We start from the raw sequence: 18,353 nt of genomic DNA on the forward strand, positions 1-18,353 counted from the left end.
ATCAGTCAATCAGCCTGAATCAGCACCTTCAGGAGAATTGGGAGGGTGAATATTAGATACAGCAGAGTGAGAATGGAGGGAGAATGTGTGGGATGGAGATTTACATTTTTCACATAACTAGAGCTGACTTTCTATCCTATGCTGACTTTTGTAAACTCCTTTCACAGGCTACTGGAAGGGAAAGATTTACAGACTGAAATCGCAAACAAAACGTCACGTTGAGAACTGACAGTCACTCAGTTCATTGTGAACTGAAAATTATCAATCTTTGAATCTAGAAGGAGATCTGTTTGTCTGTTCAACCTACTTCAAAAGATTTTAAACATCAGTATGACTGCAAAAGCACCAAAACACACACATACATACCCAAGTTAGCCTGTTTCATTGTACGAACTGTGGAAAGAGCTTTAACCAGTTACACAGTCTGAAAAAAATATTGCACCATTCACAGTGGGGAGAGATCGTACACGTGTTCTGTGTGTGTGCACAAGCTTCAAATTGTCATGACCTGGAAAGACACAAGGACACCTGTGATGGAACCATCAATTCACCAGACACGTGTTTCCGATATGAATCTAGGCTTTAATCAACTTACTTCAGAGCCAGCCTGTTACCTGTTGATGAACTCTCTGTGAACTGCAGGCTGACTCTGCACAAGGGTATTTATACAGCAGCACTAGGGGAGGAGTCGTGGGCGGAGCCAAGGGTGAAGCCCTGTACAAGCTCCTGAGCATTCCCAGAGCTACTCCCCCTAGTGGTCGGGTAACGCTACTGCGCTTACAATATACAGTGTGAATTTACCATGTTATATTCACCACAACCTGCATCATGGAGAAACCGTGGAAATGTGGGAGGGTATTTCTTTCCCCATTCCAGCTGGAAATTCATCGACGCCGCCATACCGGAGAGAAGCCATTCACCTACTCTGATTGTGGGCAGGCATTCACTGAATCATCTGCCCTGCGGAAACACCTGCGGGTTCACACCGGGGAGAGGCCATTCACCTGCTCCGATTGTGGGAAGAGATTCGCTGATTCATCCACCCTGCTGAAACACGGGCGTGTTCACACTGGGGAGAGGCCGTTCCTCTGCTCCGTATGTGAGAAGGGATTTAATCAGTTATCCACCCTGCAGAAACACCAGCGAGTTCACACTGGGGAGAAACCGTTCACCTGCTCCGTGTGTGGGAAGGGATTCAGTCGCTCATCCACCCTGCTGATGCACCAGCGCGTTCACACCGGGGAAAGACTGTTCACCTGCTCCGACTGTGGGAAGGGATTCACTCAGTTAACCCACCTCAAGACACACCAGCGAGTTCACAACTGACAGGTTCATTTAAGGGGTCCAGGTTGTTTTTAATAAATCTCCACTGAGAATTAAATCAAGTTTCCATTGATTCCTTAAATTCAAGACTTAACCATCCAGCCAGAAAGAACACTTCAAATGGTAAATTTAAAAGATTCATTAACTGTTTCGAGATAAAATGGTAACAAGTTAAAAAGATTTTTTTTTAAAGTTTCAATTAAATGTCATTATCAAGACGGGAAGAAAAAATATATAGATATGTCAGCTGGCCTACTTTATGAAGTCTTTTTTAAAATGTTTTTCAAATTGCTGAGCTAACGGGATGGCTCCAGCTGGTCACATGCTGGTTTCTGGAAGTTTCTGAGCAGTTTTAAAGTGAACGAAGGCTAACGGCTCAAACACCCTGGAATGTGACACACCTCGCATCACATGAACATTCCAGCCGAGCCAACACACTGTCCCAGCAGACGGTCTGTCTCCCTAGCCAGTTACCCACAATGCATCTGGTTGCAAGTCCTAATCTCCAATAATGTTGCCAATGGCCTCAACATTAACTGTTCCAACACAAAGGTTGCAACAAGGGGGCCAAATTTAAGGGTTGGGGAAATACACCACCATTTATAAAGGGGGAAATCCGAATAAAATAAAATCCACAGCAATGTGGTTGACTCTCAAATGCCCTCTGAAATGGAGGGTAGTTAGTGATGGGTAATAAAGTGAAAAAAATAAATAAGTATAGAATATCCAATTCATTTTCCCCAATTCAGGGGCAATTTAGCGTGGCCAATCCATCTATTCTGCACATCTTTGTGTTATGGGGTCTAAACCCATGCAAACACGGGGAGAATGTGCAAACGCCACACGAACCTGGGACCTCAGCGCCGTGAGGCAGAGTGCTATCCACTGTGCTGCCCAGGGATGGGTAATAACTGCTAGTCCAGCCAGTGACACCCAAATCCCATGAATGAAGAAAAGAAAAATTAGCAAGTGTTCAAAATTAGAGGCAACAGCAAGTGAGTCAGGAAGCAGAGAGGTTATGGAACAGTTACGTCACCAGGGAGTTTGTCAAGATTGGATGGTATTTATTTTAATGCAAGGAGTCTGATGAACAAGGCAGATGAGTTGAGGGCACGGATTAAAACATGGGGGTATGATGTCATTATACATATATACATAGAATTTACAGTGCAGAAGGAGGCCACACTGTCCTGAGACAATCCATAGAATCCCTGCAGAGCAGGAGACCATTCGGCCCATCGAGTCTGTAGCAGCCCTCCAAAAAGAACATCCTAAATCAGCCCAGTCCTACACCCTTAACCCCACCTAATCTGCACATCTTTGGGCTGAGGGAGGAAACCGGAGCACCCGAAGGAAATCCACAGCTAGGGAGAACGTGCAAACTCCACACAAACAGCCACCCAAGGCCAGAATCGAACCCGGGTCCCTAGCACTGTGAGGCAGCAGTCCTATTATGAATAAAACTGGACTATTTGTGTGCCAAACATCATACGCAGCAAGCAATAGTGTCAGGTGAGTGTCCCTTTAAGAAGGTTTTTTATCTTATCGCATGGCTTCAGTGATGTCATTTTGTGGGTGTGGCTGGGCTGTGGCTGTGAGGGGTTTTGGTTTCAGTTTCAGTTTGAACTTAGAAAGAGAAAATAAGTGTTGTCTGTTTCTCCAATTTAAAAAAAAAACTCCAGTAAAAAAAACATTGATTGTGGTTACCTGCTTTGGTAACTTAAAAGATATAGTTTTCTCGAAGGAGTTTCAATCTGCTGGTTGAGACTGGTTCAGATTCTTAGCGAAAGGACTAATCCCATTCAAGTGAGAATACAGTGTGCTGGGCCACGCCCTTGAATAGGGGTTTGGTGTGTTGGATTTTGATTTTGAATTGGAACAGTTAAGGGGGAATTCATTAAGTGTTATACGTAGATTACTGTTGCTGTTTCATGTCTTTTTGTTTGTAATTGATAAAAAAATCTTGCTGTGATTATATATACACACACACATATATACACACACACACACACACACACACACACACACATATATATGTTAACTATATTCTTCGAATAAACCTTGTTTTGATTAAAGTGTCTCGGGAGTCTGATGAATCACACTTGAGGCGAAGGCTTTTGCGCTCATCCTAGCCAAATTCAACATAAAGGTTTTAGGTCAGGTGAACTCCAGAATACACTTTGGAGTTTCTGAGCCCTGGCTCATAACAAATTGGGGTCTGGTCTGGCATAAAAGTCTATCTTTTGTGATTGGGTTGGCTTAGTAAATTTACAGACAGTGAGGGGTGAGCACATGTGTGTTTACTTTTCAGGTGTTGTATTCAAGTTTAAATAGGGAGTATGTTGTGGACAATGGCTCTTTCAGAAGCTCAGAGGTTTTTGTGGGTGGTGAAGGTCACCTGACAGACGGAGACTAAGGGCGGCGCAGTGGTTAGCACTGGGACTACGGCGCGGAGGACCCAGGTTTGAATCCCAGCCCTGGGTCACTGTCCGTGTGGAGCTTGCACACTCTCCACATGTCTGTGTGGGTTTCACCCCCACAACCCAAATATGTGCTGGTTAGGTGGATTGGCCTAAATTGCCCCTTGGATGGATGGATGGATTTGTTTATTTCCACGTGTTCCACGGTACAGTGAAAAGTATTTTTCTACGAGCAGCTCAACAGATCATTAAGTACATGGGAAGGAAAGGAAACAAAAGAAAATACATAATAGGGCAACACAAGGTATACAATGTAACTACATAAGCACTGGCATCGGGTGAAGCATACAGGGTGTAGTGTTAATGAGGTCAGTCCATAAGAGGGTCATTTAGGAGTCTGGTAACAGCGGGAAAGAAGCTGTTTTTGAGTCTGCTCGTGCGTGTTCTCAGACTTCTGTATCTCCTGCCCGATGGAAGTAGTTGGAAGAGTGAGTAAGCCGGGTGGGAGGGGTCTTTGATTATGCTGCCCGCTTTCCCCAGGCAGCAGGAGGTGTCGATGGAGTCAATGGGTGGGAGGTGGTTTCGAGTGATGGACTGGGCTGTGTTCGCGACTCTCTGAAGTTTCTTGCGGTCTTGGGCCGAGCAGTTACCATACCATGCTGTGATGCAGCCCGATAGGATGCTTTCTATGGTGCATCTGTAAAAGTTGGTAAGGGTTAAGCTAGCACTTTTCCAGGAGACACATCCGGAGTGAGACTCATCCAGAGTGGGGATTGAAACTTGGTAATTTGGTGCAGTGAGGTAATTCGGTGCAGAGTGTGAGGAGGTGCTTTTTAACCCTGGTAAGTGACTGGTAAGTAGTCTCTCTTTTTCTTTTCATTGTCTAATTTATTTATTTTTATTTTGAAATTCTAGTTGTTTATGTTTACCAAGGGTTTAAGACATGGCAGGGGATCCCAGACCCGTGTCATGCTCCTCGTGTGCGATGTGGGAGCTCAGGGACACGTGAACTGTCCCTGGCTCCTTCACGTGCAAGAAGTGTGTTCAGTTGCAGCTCTTGTTAGACCGCTTGACGGCTCTGGAGCTGCGGATGGACTCACTTTGGAGCATCCGCGATGCTGAGGAGGTCGTGGATAGCACGTTTAGCGAGTTGGTCAGACCGCAGGTGAAGGTTACTAAGGGAGATAGAAAATGGGTGACCAAAAGAAAGAGCAAGAGTAGGAAGGCAGTGCAAGTGTCCCCTGCGGTCATCTCCCTGCAAAACAGACATACCGCTTTGGATACTGTTGAGGGAGATGGCTCACCAGGGGAAGGCAGCAGCAGCAAGGTTCATGGCACCGTGGCTGGCTCTGCTGCACAGCAGGGCAGGAAGAAAAATGGCAGGGCTATAGTGATAGGGGACTCGATCGTAAGGGGAATAGACAGGCGGTTCTGTGGACGCAATCGAGACTCCAGGATGGTATGTTGCCTCCCTGGTGCAAGGGTCAAGGTTGTCTCGAAGCGGCTGCAGGACATTCTGGGGGGGGAGGGTGAACAGCCAGCTGTCGTGGTGCACATAGGCACCAACGATATAGGTAAAAAACGGGATGAGGTCCTACAAGCGGAATTCAGGGGGTTAGGAGTTAAACTAAAAAGTAGGACCTCAAAGGTAGTAATCTCAGGATTGCTACCAGTGCCACGAGCTAGTCAGAGTAGGAATGTCAGGATAGATAGGATGAATGCGTGGCTCGAGAGATGGTGTAAGAGGGAGGGATTCAAATTCCTGGGGCATTGGGACCGGTTCTGGGGGAGGTGGGACCAGTACAAACCGGACGGTCTGCACCTGGGCAGGACTGGAACCGATGTCCTAGGGGGGGTGTTTGCTGGAGCTGTTGGGGTGGGTTTAAACTAATGTGGCAGGGGGACGGGAACCGATGCAGGAAGTTGGAAGGTAGTAAAACAGGGACAGAAGCAAAAGGAAGTAAGGGGAAAAGTGCAAGGCAGAGAAGACATAGTCAAAAATCTAAAAGGGCGACAGTACAAGGTACAGTGACTGAGGGGAGCACAGTGAATAGGCCCAGTAATAACAAAATGAATAAAACTGGAGATGTTAAGATTCAAAACAGAGGTAAAAAAACCAACATAAGTGTACTTTACCTGAATGCTCGTAGTATTCGGAATAAAGTAAATGAGTTGATGGCACAAATCATCGTAGATGACTATGATTTAGTGGCCATTACTGAAACATGGTTAAAGGATGGTCACGACTGGGAGTTAAATATCCGAGGGTATCAAACTATTCGGAAGGACAGAGTGGATGGTAAGGGAGGTGGTGTTGCTCTGTTATTTAAGGATGACATCCGGGCAATAGTAAGGGATGACATCGGTGCTATGGAGGATAAGGTTGAATCCATTTGGGTGGAAATCAGGAATAGTAAGGTGAAAAAGTCACTGATAGAAGTAGTCTATCGGCCACCAAATAGTAACGATATGGTGGGGCAGGCAATAAAAAAAGAAATAACTGATGCATGTAGAAATGGTACAGCAGTTATCATGGGGGATTTTAATCTACATGTCGATTGGTTTAACCAGGTCGGTCAAGGCAACCTTGAGGAGGAGGTTATAGAATGTATCCGCGATAGTTTCCTAGAACAGTATGTAATGGAACCTACGAGGGAACAAGCGGTCCTAGATCTTGTCCTGTACAATGAGACAGGATTGATTCATGATCTCATAGTTAGGGATCCTCTCGGAAGGAGCGATCACAATATGGTGGAATTTAAAATACAGATGGAGGGTGAGAAAGTAAAATCAAATACTAGTGTTTTGTGTTTAAACAAAGGAGATTACAAGGGGATGAGAGAAGAACTAGCTAAGGTAGACTGGGAGCTAAGACTTTATGCTGGAACACGGTAGCGTTGTGGTTAGCATAAATGCTTCACAGCTCCAGGGTCCCAGGTTCGATTCCCGGCTGGGTCACTGTCTGTGCGGAGTCTGCACGTCCTCCCCATGTGTGCGTGGGTTTCCTCCGGGTGCTCCGGTTTCCTCCCACAGTCCAAAGATGTGCGGGTTAGGTGGATTGGCCATGCTAAATTGCCCATAGTGTCCTAAAAAGTAAGGTTAAAGGGGGGTTGTTGGGTTACGGGTATAGGGTGGATACGTGGGTTTGAGTAGGGTGATCATTGCTCGGCACAACATCGAGGGCCGAAGGGCCTGTTCTGTGCTGTACTGTTCTATGTCTATGTCTAACAGTTGAGGAACAGTGGAGAACCTTCCAAGCGATTTTTCACAGTGCTCAGCAAAGGTTTATACCAACAAAAAGGAAGGACGGAAGAAAGAGGGAAAATCGACTATGGATATCTAAGGAAATAAGGGATCGTATCAAATTGAAGGAAAAAGCATATAAAGTGGCAAAGATTGCTGGGAGATTAGAGGACTGGGAAATCTTTAGGGGGCAACAGAAAGCTACTAAAAAAGCTATAAAGAAGAGTAAGATAGAGTATGAGAGTAAACTTGCTCAGAATATAAAAACAGACAGTAAAAGTTTTTACAAATATATAAGACAAAAAAGAGTGGCTAAGGTAAATATTGGTCCTTTAGAGGGTGAGAAGGGAGTTTTAATAATGGGAAATGAGGAAATGGCTGAGGAACTGAACAGGTTTTTTGGGTCGGTCTTCACAGTGGAAGACACAAATAACATGCCAGCGACTGATAGAAATGAGGCTATGACAGGTGAGGACCTTGAGAGGATTGTTATCACTAAGGAGGGAGCGATGGGCAAGCTAATGGGGCTAAAGGTAGACAAGTCTCCTGGCCCTGATGGAATGCATCCCAGAGTGCTAAAAGAGATGGCTAGGGAAATTGCAGATGCACTAGTGATAATTTACCGAAATTCACTCGACTCTGGGGTGGTCCCGGTGGATTGGAAATTAGCAAACGTGACGCCACTGTTTAAAAAAGGAGGTAGGCAGAAAGCAGGAAATTATAGGTCAGTGAGCTTAACTTCGGTAGTAGGGAAGATGCTGGAATCTATCATCAAGGAAGAAATTGCGAGGCATCTGGGTAGAAATTGTCCCATTGGGCAGACGCAGCATGGGTTCGTAAAGGGCAGGTCATGCCTAACTAATTTAGTGGAATTTTTTGAGGACATTACCAGTGCAGTAGATAACGGGGAGCCGATGGATGTGGTATATCTGGATTTCCAGGAAGCCTTTGACAAGGTGCCACACAAAAGGTTGCTGCATAAGATAAAGATGCATGGCATTAAGGGTAAAGTCGTAGCATGGATAGAGAATTGGTTAATTAATAGAAAGCAAAGAGTTGGGATAAATGGGTGTTTCTCTGGTTGGCAATCAGTAGCTAGTGGTGTCCCTCAGGGATCCGTGTTGGGCCCACAATTGTTCACAATTTACATAGATGATTTGGAGTTGGGGACCAAGGGCAATGTGTCCAAGTTTGCAGATGACACTAAGATGAGTGGTAAAGCGAAAAGTGCAGAGGATACTGGAAGTCTGCAGAGGGATTTGGATAGGTTAAGTGAATGGGCTCGGGTCTGGCAGATGGAATACAATGTTGACAAATGTGAGGTTATCCATTTTGGTAGGAATAACAGCAAACAGGATTATTATTTAAACGATAAAATATTAAAGCATGCCGCTGTGCAGAGAGACTTGAGTGTGCTAGTGCATGAGTCACAGAAGGTTGGTTTACAGGTGCAACAGGTGATTAAGAAGGCAAATGGAATTTTGTCCTTCATTGTTAGAGGGATGGAGTTTAAGACTAGGGAGGTTATGTTGCAATTGTATAAGGTGTTAGTGAGGCCACACCTGGAGTATTGTGTTCAGTTTTGGTCTCCTTACTTGAGAAAGGACGTACAGGCACTGGAGGGTGTGCAGAGGAGATTCACTAGGTTAATCCCAGAGCTGAAGGGGTTGGATTATGAGGAGAGGTTGAGTAGACTGGGACTGTACTCATTGGAATTTAGAAGGATGAGGGGGGATCTTATAGAAACATTTAAAATTATGAAGGGGATAGATAGGATAGATGCGGGCAGGTTGTTTCCACTGGCGGGTGACAGCAGAACTAGGGGACATAGCCTCAAAATAAGGGGAAGTAGATTTAGGACTGAGTTTAGGAGGAACTTCTTCACCCAAAGTGTTGTGAATCTATGGAATTCCTTGCCCAGTGAAGCAGTTGAGGCTCCTTCATTACATGTTTTTAAGGTAAAGATAGATAGTTTTTTGAAGAATAAAGGGATTAAGGGTTATGGTGTTCGGGCCGGAAAGTGGAGCTGAGTCCACAAAAGATCAGCCATGATCTAATTGAATGGCGGAGCAGGCTCGAGGGGCCAGAGGCCTACTCCTGCTCCTAGTTCTTATATTCTTATGTTCTTATGTTAATGTTGACATGCCAAATTTTCTTAGTTTCCTGAGGAAGTATAGGCGCTGTTGTGCTTTCTTGGTGGTAGCGTCGACGTGAGTGGACCAGGACAGATTTTTGGAGATGTGTACTCCTAGGAATTTGAAACTGCTCACCATCTCCACTTCGGCCCCATTGATGCTGACAGGGGTGTGTACAGTACTTTGCTTCCTGAAGTCAATGACCGGCTCTTTAGTTTTGCTGGCATTGAGGGAGAGATTGTTGTTGCTGCACCACTCCACTAGGCTCTCTATCTCCCTCCAGTATTCTGACTCATCGTTACTTGAAATCTGGCCCACTATGGTTGTATTGTCAGCAAACTTGTAGATGGAGTTGGAACCAAATCTTGCCACGCAGTCATGTGTGTACAGGGAGTAAAGTAGGGGCTAAGTCCGCAGCCCCTACTTGCGGGGCCCCAGTATTGAGGACTATTGCAGAGGAGGTGTTGTTGTTTATTTTTACTGATTGTGGTCTGTGAGTTAGAAAATCGAGGATCCAGTTGCAGAGTGGGGAGCCAAGTCCTAGGTTTTGGAGCTTTGATATGAGCTTGGCTGGGATTATGGTGTTGAAGGCGGAGCTGTAGTCAATAAATAGGAGCTTGATGTAGGAGCCCTTTTTGTCGAGATGCTCCATGGATGAGTGTAGGGCCAGGGAAATGGCATCTGCTGTGGACCGGTTGCGACGGTATGTGAATTGCAGTGGATCAGGGCGTTCCGGGAGTATGGAGGTGATGCACTTCATGACCAACCTCTCGAAGCACATCATTCCGACTGAAGTCAGGGCCACCGGACGATAGTCATTGAGGCACTTTGCCTGGTTCTTCTTTATTACCAGTATGACGGTGGTCTTCTTGAAGCAGGTGGGGATGTCGGAGCGGAGTAGGGATAGGTTAAAGATGTCCGTGAACACATCTGCCAGCTGGTCCGTGCAGGCTGTTAGTACACGACCAGGGATCCCGTCCGGACCCGTCGCCTTCCGAGGTTCACTTTCAGGAAAGAGAGTTAGACAGGGTTGATCAGCAGCATCACACTCCAGCATGTGGCTTAGAGCAAGCTGGTACAGTTAGACTGAGTTACTACAGTTAGATTAGCCGAGAGTCGAACTCATTTGAGATCTGTGTTAATAGTTCAATAAACACGGTGAACTCATTTCAGAGTCTGGAGCATCCTTTAGTTAAGACTGCATCAAGTAGCAGCCTGTGTTACCTGAAGCAGCATAACACAACAGGGTGTTGACACCGAAATCCGGCGAGACGCTGCTCCTGCAATTCTCCGGTCCCCGGAGAATCACCGCGAATTGCGTGCATGCGGTCTACGCGGCGCGGGTAAGGGGCCATTGACAGAGGCCCCCGCAGCGATTCTCCGAGGACAACTGGCCGAATTCCCGACGCCGTGGTTCTAACCACGTTTTGCCTGTCGGGAACGGCCCGTGGCGGCTGCAGACTCAGCCTGCGGCCGACCTGGTGGGGAACGGGGGGATCTTTCGCAGGGGGGTCTCACAGACGGCCAGGCAAGCGGTCGGATGACACCAATTTGCGGGCGCGTGCTATCTTGGTGGGACCTGATGCGCGATCAATAAGCACAGAAACGAAGGAGTAGTCCGAATCGAAGGCTTTTACTACAAGAAGTAAGCCCAACAGCTTGAGTACAGAAAGAACGATGGCTGCTGGGAAACACGGGTTCTTATACTCCGCCTCGTGGGTGGAGCTACCTTCATCTCGACCAATGGGAAACCAACACTTGGGCCAATGGGCACTGAGCCTTCTCCACCAATAGCAGCTCACACTCCCAGGTACCGTAGTACCTCTATTCATAGTACCATATTCACCCCTTGTTGAGAAAGGACCGGGGGGGGGGGGGGGGGGATGTGCTTGTTGAGAAGCCGGGGGCAGGGGGGGGCGTCCAGTGCGGGTGGGACAAGATACCGGTAGTATAACTAGTGATATGGGATTATACCTCTCCAACGGTGGCTGCCCACTGGCCCGTAACTATATACAGAGATGTGTTATCACACGGCAAATTATTTCCAGAGTTAGAAAACAACTTTTAAAGGCCTTTAAAATTTCATATCGACTCGATCAGCCGATTGGGGGCCTTGGACGTCCTCTGTGACCTGCGGAGCTTAGTTGGAGACTTTGGAGATGCGGGCGTCCATGACTCCGGGAGCGATGATCCGATCCTCAAGGATTTTTCCATACCCCTAGGCGGAGCTGGTGAGGGCCGGGCCGTGGAGGGGGGGGGGGGGGGGGGGGGGGGGCGGTGTCTGGTCCTCTAGGCGTCGCGGGTGAGGGGGTTGGCGGGCCAGGGAGGGGAGCGCCTGCAGGGAGCAGTTGCGGTTGGAGGGGGGGGGGTGGAGGCTGGTGCGGGGGGCGATGGCAGAGATCCGGCGGGCGGCAGGTCCCGTAGGGAGACCTTGTCCTGTCGGCCGTCGGGGTACTCCACATACGCGTATTGCGGGTTAGCGTGGAGCAGCTGGACCCTCTCGACCAACGGGTCCGATATGTGCGCCCGCATGTGTTTGCGGAGCAGGATGGGCCCGGGGGCAGCCAGCCAGGTCGGGAGTGCGGTCCCTGAGGAAGACTTCCTGGGGAAGACAAGAAGGCGTTCATGAGGAGTTTGATTGGTAGATGTGCAAAGTAGCGACCGGATGGAGTGGAGGGCATCTGGGAGGACCTCCTGCCAGCGGGAGACTGGGAGATTTCTGGACCGTAGGGCCAGCAGGACGGTCTTCCAGACCGCACCGTTCTCCCTCTCAACCTGTCCTTTACCCCGGGGGTTGTAACTGGTCGGCCTGCTTGAGGCAATGCCCTTGCTGAACAGGAATTGACGCAGTTTGTCGCTCATAAAGGAGGAGCCCCTATCGCTGTGAATGTAAGCAAGGAATCCGAACAGGGAGAAGATGGTGTGAAGGGCTTTAATGATGGTGGGTGTGGTCATGTTGGGGCAGGGGATGGCGAACGGGAAGCGGGAGTACTCATCAATCACGCTGAGGAAGTACGTGTTGCGGTTGGTAGAGGGGAGGGGACTTTTGAAGCCCATACTGAGGCGTTCAACGGGACGGGAAGCCTTTATCAGATGCGCTTTTTCGGGCCGGTAGAAGTGCGGCTTGCACTCCGCGCAGTTGTGGCAGTTCCTAGTGACTGTCCTGACCTCCTCGATGGAGTAGGGCAGGCTGCGGGTCTTTACAAAGTGAAAGAAGTGGGTGACCCCCGGGTGGCAGAGGTCCACGTGGAGGGCTCGGAGGTGGTACACTTGTGTGTTGGCACAGGTGCCGCGGGACAGGGCATCGGGAGGCTTGTTCAGCTTCCCAGGACGATACAAGATGTCGTAGTTGACAACTCACTCCTCCACCGCAAGATCTTGTCGTTTTTGATCTTGCCCCTCTGTGCATTGTCAAACATGAAGGCCACTGACCGTTGGTTTGTGAGGAGGGTGAACCTCCTGCCGGCCAGATAGTGCCTCCAATGTCGCACAGGTTCTACTATGGCCTGTGCTTCCTTCTCGACCGAGGAGTGGCGGATTTCGGAAGCATGGAGGGTACGGGAGAAGAAGGCCACGGGGTCTGCCCGCTTGGTTGAGGGTGGCTGCCAGAGCTACGTCGGATGCATCGCTCTTGACCTGGAAGGGGAGGGACTCGTCAATAGCATGCATCGTGGCCTTTGCAATATCCGTTTATATGCGGCTGGAGGCCTGGCGGGCCTCTGTCGACAGTGGGAACGTGGCTGTTTGGATGAGGGGACGGGTTTGTCGGCGTAGCTGGGGACCCACTGGCCGTAATATGAGAAGAAGCCGAGGCAGCGCTTCAGGGCCTTAGGGCAGTGGGGGAGGGGGAGCTCCATCAGGGGGCGTATGCGTTCCGGGTCAGGGCCTATCACTCCATTTCGCACTACGTAGCCGAGGATGGCTAGACAGTCGGTGCTAAACACGTCCTTGTTGTAAGTCAGATTCAGGAGATTTGCGGTTTGGAGGAATTTGCGGGGATTGGTGTCGTGGTCCTGCTGATCGTGGCCGCAGATGGTGACATTATCGAGATACGGGAAGGTTGCCCGTAAACCGTATCGGTCGACCATTCGGTCCATCTCCCTTTGGAAGACCGAGACCCCGTTTGTGACACCGAAGGGCACCCTTAACAAGTGGTAGAGCCGCCTGTCCGCTTCGAACGCAGTGTACTTGCAATCGCTTGCGTGGATGGGGAGCTGGTGGTAGGCGGACTTGAGGTCCACCGTGGAGAAGACCTTGTACTGCGTGATCCTGTTGACCAGGTTGGAGATACGTGGGAGAGGGTACGCGTCCAACTGCGTAAACCTGTTGATGGTCTGACTGTAGTCTATGACCATCCTATTCTTCTCCCCGGTCTTTACCACCAGAACGTGTGCTCGCCAGGGGCTGGTCCTAGCCTCGATGACCCCTTCCTTCAGAAGCCTTTGGACCTTGGACCTGATGAAGATCCGGTCCAGGGCACTGTACCGTCGGCTCCTGGTGGCGACAGGTTTGCAATCCGGGGCGAGGTTTGCAAACAAGGACGGGGGATCGACCTTGAGGGTCGCGAGGCGGCAGACAGTGAGGGGAGGCATAGGGCCGCCAAATTTAAAAGTTAGACTCTGGAGGTTACACTGGAAGTCTAACCCCAGGAGTGCGGCCGCACAGAGGTGGGGGAGGACGTAGAGTCTGTAGTTTTTAAACTCCCTCCCCTGGACCGTGAGGTCCTTCTATACAACACCCCGTGATCTTCACTGAATGGGAGCCAGAGGCCAGGGCGATTTTTTGCTTGACCGGGTAGACAGGGAGAGCGCAGCGTCTTACCGTGGTCGGGTGTACGAAACTCTCCGTGCTCCCGGAGTCCAGTAGGCAGGTCGTCTCGTGCCCGTTGAGCAGGATCTTCGTTGTTGCCGTAGAGAGGGTGCGGGGTCGAGACTGGTCCAGAGTGACTGAAGCGAGTCGTGGCAGATAGTCGGAGTCTTCATCGGGTGATGCGTAGTCACCTGCGGGGTCCTCGGAGCTGATCCAAGATGGCGGCGCCCGTCGGTCGCACGTGGCGCCGGAGGCACAAAATGGCGGCACCCGGAGATCGCACTTGGCGTTGGGGGATGGGGGCAGCGAGGTTCGTGGGCCGCGCAGGGCCCCTGGAGAGAGAGAAGGGGGAGTCCCGCGGTCGCTGACCGGGACCACAGCGACCGCCTTGGCCTGGCAGACGGCCAAGTGGCCTTTCTTCCTGCCTTTTGGCTAGGATTTTGGCCAGTATTTTGGCGTCTGCGTTCAGCAGGGATATGGGTCTGTATGACCCACATTCCGTTGGGTCTTTATCTTTCTTAGGTATCAGTGGGATTGAGGCCTGTGCTAACGTGGGTGGCAGTGTGCCCCTAGCTAGCGAGTCTGTGAACATCTCCCGCAGGTGCGGGGCCAGCGCTGTCACAAATTTTTTGTAGAAGTCCGCCGGGAATCCGTCCGGTCCCGGCGCCTTCCCCGCCTGCATGGAGCTAATGCTCTCCATGATCTCTCCCAGTGCTAGTGGTGCTTCCAGATCCCGTTTTCTGCCCTCTCCCACGACTGGTATGTCCAGTCCATCAAGGAACCGTTTCATCCCTGTTATACCGTCAATTCACTGTGAGACTGTGAGAATGAGTGAACATTAGGCTTTATTATCCATGAACTCACCTGCCAGAGTCGGCTGTACAAATGAGTGCCACCCACAGGTGGCCAATCTATATATGGCCCCGGTGAGGGCGGAGCCAGAGGCGGAGTCCACCAGGGTTCCAGTACAGTACCTGGAAGTAGCCCGTATCATCACTTCCAGGTCGTAGGTCACACCATTCTACAGACAGTACAGACAGCTCATGCATTAGGTGAACATTAACCACAATCCCGGACTCCCCCGTTGGGGGCTCTGAGGTGTACAGCCCTTGGTAAAAGGCCCTGAATGCCTTGTTGATCTTTTCTGGCTCTGTTTCCAATGTGCCTCTGGTACCCCTGATTTGTGCAATTTCTCTGGTGGCTGCCTGCTTTCTCAGCTGGTGTGCCAACAGGCGGCTGGCTTTGTCTCCGTGTTCGCATAGGGTCCCACATGCTTGGTGGAGTTGGTGCACTGCTTTCCACATGGAGAGCAGGTCAAAGTTCCTTTGTAACTCTTTCCTCTCCGCCAGAAGCTCTACGTATGGTCTGGGCCTCGAAGTATTTAAGATCTACCTCCAGTATGGAGCCGACCAGCTGCTGCCTAGCCGCCCTTTCCTCCTTATCTCTTTGCGCTTTGAAAGCAATGATTTCCCCTCTTAGTACGGCCTTAAGCGCTTTCCAGAACGTGGAGGGTGAGACCTCCCCGTTCTGATTGTTCTCCGTGTATTCTGCTATGGCCCGTGAGATCTTTTTGTTGAAGGCCTTGTCAGCTAGTTGGGCAACGCCCAACCTCCCAGCCCGTTTCCAGCCTCACGTCTATGTGGTGTGGAGCGTGGTCTGATACCACCATTGCGGAGTATTCCTGAAGGCTGTGTTAACCACTGCTCATGTGTTAGCCATCCCAAATTATACAAAACCATTCAAAGCGGCTGTTGATGCGAGTGATGTGGGCGTAGGTGCGGTGCTCTTACAAGATGAGGACGAAGAACTAGAGCGGCCTATTGGTTATTTTTCAAAGTAATTGAATAATCACCAGAGGAAGTTTTCAACGATTGAGTAGGAGACTTTGAGCTTGGTCCTGGCTTTGCAACATTTTCAAAGTTATGTGACCAGCTATTTGTCTGACACAATTATATATGCTGACCATAATCCGTTGACGTTTTCGGAGCGATTCCGGAATAACAATGCCAGACTGTTTCGATGGAGTTTATTGTTACAGCCATTTCATTTAAAAATAATATATGTGGCAGGACGAGAAAACGTGACAGCTGATGCTTTCTCATGAATGTGATGAAGAGAAGCAGATTCGCTGGAGGAAGAAGAACTAAAATGGACTATGTTATTCTCAATTTTTGCGTGTTTTGTTTTGTTAAAAAAAAGGAATATATTCACTGTCAATATTTCTTACAGGAAAGTGAAAATGTGAAAAATGAAACCATTGTGAATTTGATGGGTTTTTTTTCTTGGGAAGAGTGGTCATGTGAGAGTACCTTTAAGAACTGGGTGTTTATCAAATAGCTGTAGTGGATGTACCTTTAAGAAATGGGTGTTTATCAAATAGCTGCAGTGATGTCAGAGTGTGGGTGGAGCTGGGCTGTCTGTCTTACACTTTCGTTTTTTAGCAGGCAGCTACAGTGTGTTTTAGTTTAGTTTTCAGAGCTGGATAGCCGCAGGAAAAGCAAGCAGCTGTATAAGCATCTCTCTCTACAAACTACAGACTGTCTTCAACTCATTTGAGGAATTTAAAGTAATACTGGTTTCTGTAGAGAATTTAAACCTGCTGTCTTTCTGTAAAAAGGGTCTTTGAATTTATGGATGTTGTCAGGAAAGTTATGAAATGAAATGAAATGAAAATCGCTTATTGTCACGAGTAGGCTTCAAATGAAGTTACTGTGAAAAGCCCCTAGTCGCCACATTCCGGCGCCTGTTCGGGGAGGCTGGTACGGGAATTGAACCGTGCTGCTGGCCTGCCTTGGTCTGCTTTCAAAGCCAGTGATTTAGCCCAGTGTGCTAAACCAGCCCTTATGAAGGGTTACTTGTAGAATATTGTATCTGTGGGAAGTATTGGTGTTGATAGTTGTTAAGGTGTTTACTGTGGGTTTATAAAGTGTTAACTTTATAACGGAGTTTGCACATTCTCCCCATGTTTGTGTGGGTTTTGCCCCCACAACCCAAAGATGTGCAGGTTCATAAATAAGCATGGGTTTTGTTTTAAAAGTACCTTAGCTCTCTGTTGTGTCACACCTGTAAAGTCGGCCCCTGTGCTCCCCATAACCACAATCTATTAAACGTTATGGGTCAGGTGAACTCCATGGTACACTTTGGGGTTCTCTAAACCCTGGCACATAACACTATCACTACTGTTTGATGGTCTATAAACACCTCTTACCAATGGTTTCTGCCCCATGCTGTTTCTTAGCTCCACCTAAACAGATTCCACATTTTGTATTCCTTTTTTTAATTTAGAGTACCCAATTACTCTTTTCCAATTAAGGGGCAATTTAGCGTGGCCAATTCACCTACCCTGCACATCTTTGGGTTGTGGTGGGGTGAAACCCACACAGACACGGGGAGAATGTGCAAACTCCACACGGACAGTGACCCAGGGCCGGGATCGAACCAGGGACCTCGGCGCTGTGGTACCTCAGTGCTAACCACTGTGCCACCGTGCTGCCCTTGCATTTTGTATCCCTGATCTGTGATCCTCCATTACTAACGTACTGACGCCATCCCTCATTATCAGTGCGACACCACCTCCTTTTCCTTTTTGCCTGCATTATCAGAATATGTAATGACTATACCTTCGGGCCCGTCATCGAAGTCATTGATATAAATTATAAAACATTGAGGTCCCAGCACTGATCCCTGTGACACACCATTTATTACACCTTGCCAACCAGAAAATGACCTATTTATGCCTACTCTAGGTTTTCCGGAATCTTTCACCGTGAAAGACAGTTCCAGGGTTAAAGGCTGCCAGATTGGGAAAAGAAAAGAACGGAACCCTCGGGAATGAATAATCACTTTGGACTGGTTTTAGACAATTAAGTTTCGACTTCCAGGGTAAAGTATAATTGTGGAGTGGGATTTTGATTGTGAAAAAGGGCAAAGTTGTATTTTATACTTTAATGTGTACATTTCCTTCAAAAATAGTGTTTAGTTAATGTTGCTACTATTTTGTTTGTTGCAGCAAAAGTCATAAAGAAGTCTTATCATGTGATCCTTTAATTTGTTGACTAGGAACTTGATTTTCTGATTAGTTACTGATCTTTACAGAGATCCTAATCCACAAGTTTTGACATTGCATTTGAGCCTTGGCCACCTTTCTGTCTCTCTATTGTTTGTGTCAATGGCAGCCAGGTGACGGAGCTGAGGTCTGAATTTAGCTGTGAATAATAATGATAATAATAATCTTTATTGTTACTCGTAGGTTTACATTAACACTGCAATGAAGTTAGTGAAAAGCCGCTAGTCGCCACATTCTGGCGCCTGTTCGGGTACACAGAGGGAGAATTCAGAATGTCCAAATTACCTAATAGCATGTCTTTGGAGACTTGTGGGAGGAAACTGGAGCAGCCGGAGGAAACCCACACAGACACAGGAA

The 18,353-nt window shown here is 48.5% G+C and overlaps 1 long non-coding RNA gene across 1 annotated transcript in view; it reads left to right on the top strand.

Moving 5' to 3' along the window:
* LOC119952273 overlaps positions 1 to 18,353 on the top strand; it is a 58,338-nt gene that overhangs the window by 6,462 nt on the left and 33,523 nt on the right. The window contains exon 2 of the long non-coding RNA XR_005457812.1: positions 17,677 to 17,812. This is a non-coding gene — a long non-coding RNA (uncharacterized LOC119952273). The remainder of the gene's footprint in view (positions 1 to 17,676; positions 17,813 to 18,353) is intronic.

The sequence above is a fragment of the Scyliorhinus canicula genome, chromosome 17 (genome assembly GCF_902713615.1).
Source record: "Scyliorhinus canicula chromosome 17, sScyCan1.1, whole genome shotgun sequence".
In the NCBI taxonomy this organism is placed as follows: Eukaryota; Metazoa; Chordata; class Chondrichthyes; order Carcharhiniformes; family Scyliorhinidae; genus Scyliorhinus; species Scyliorhinus canicula.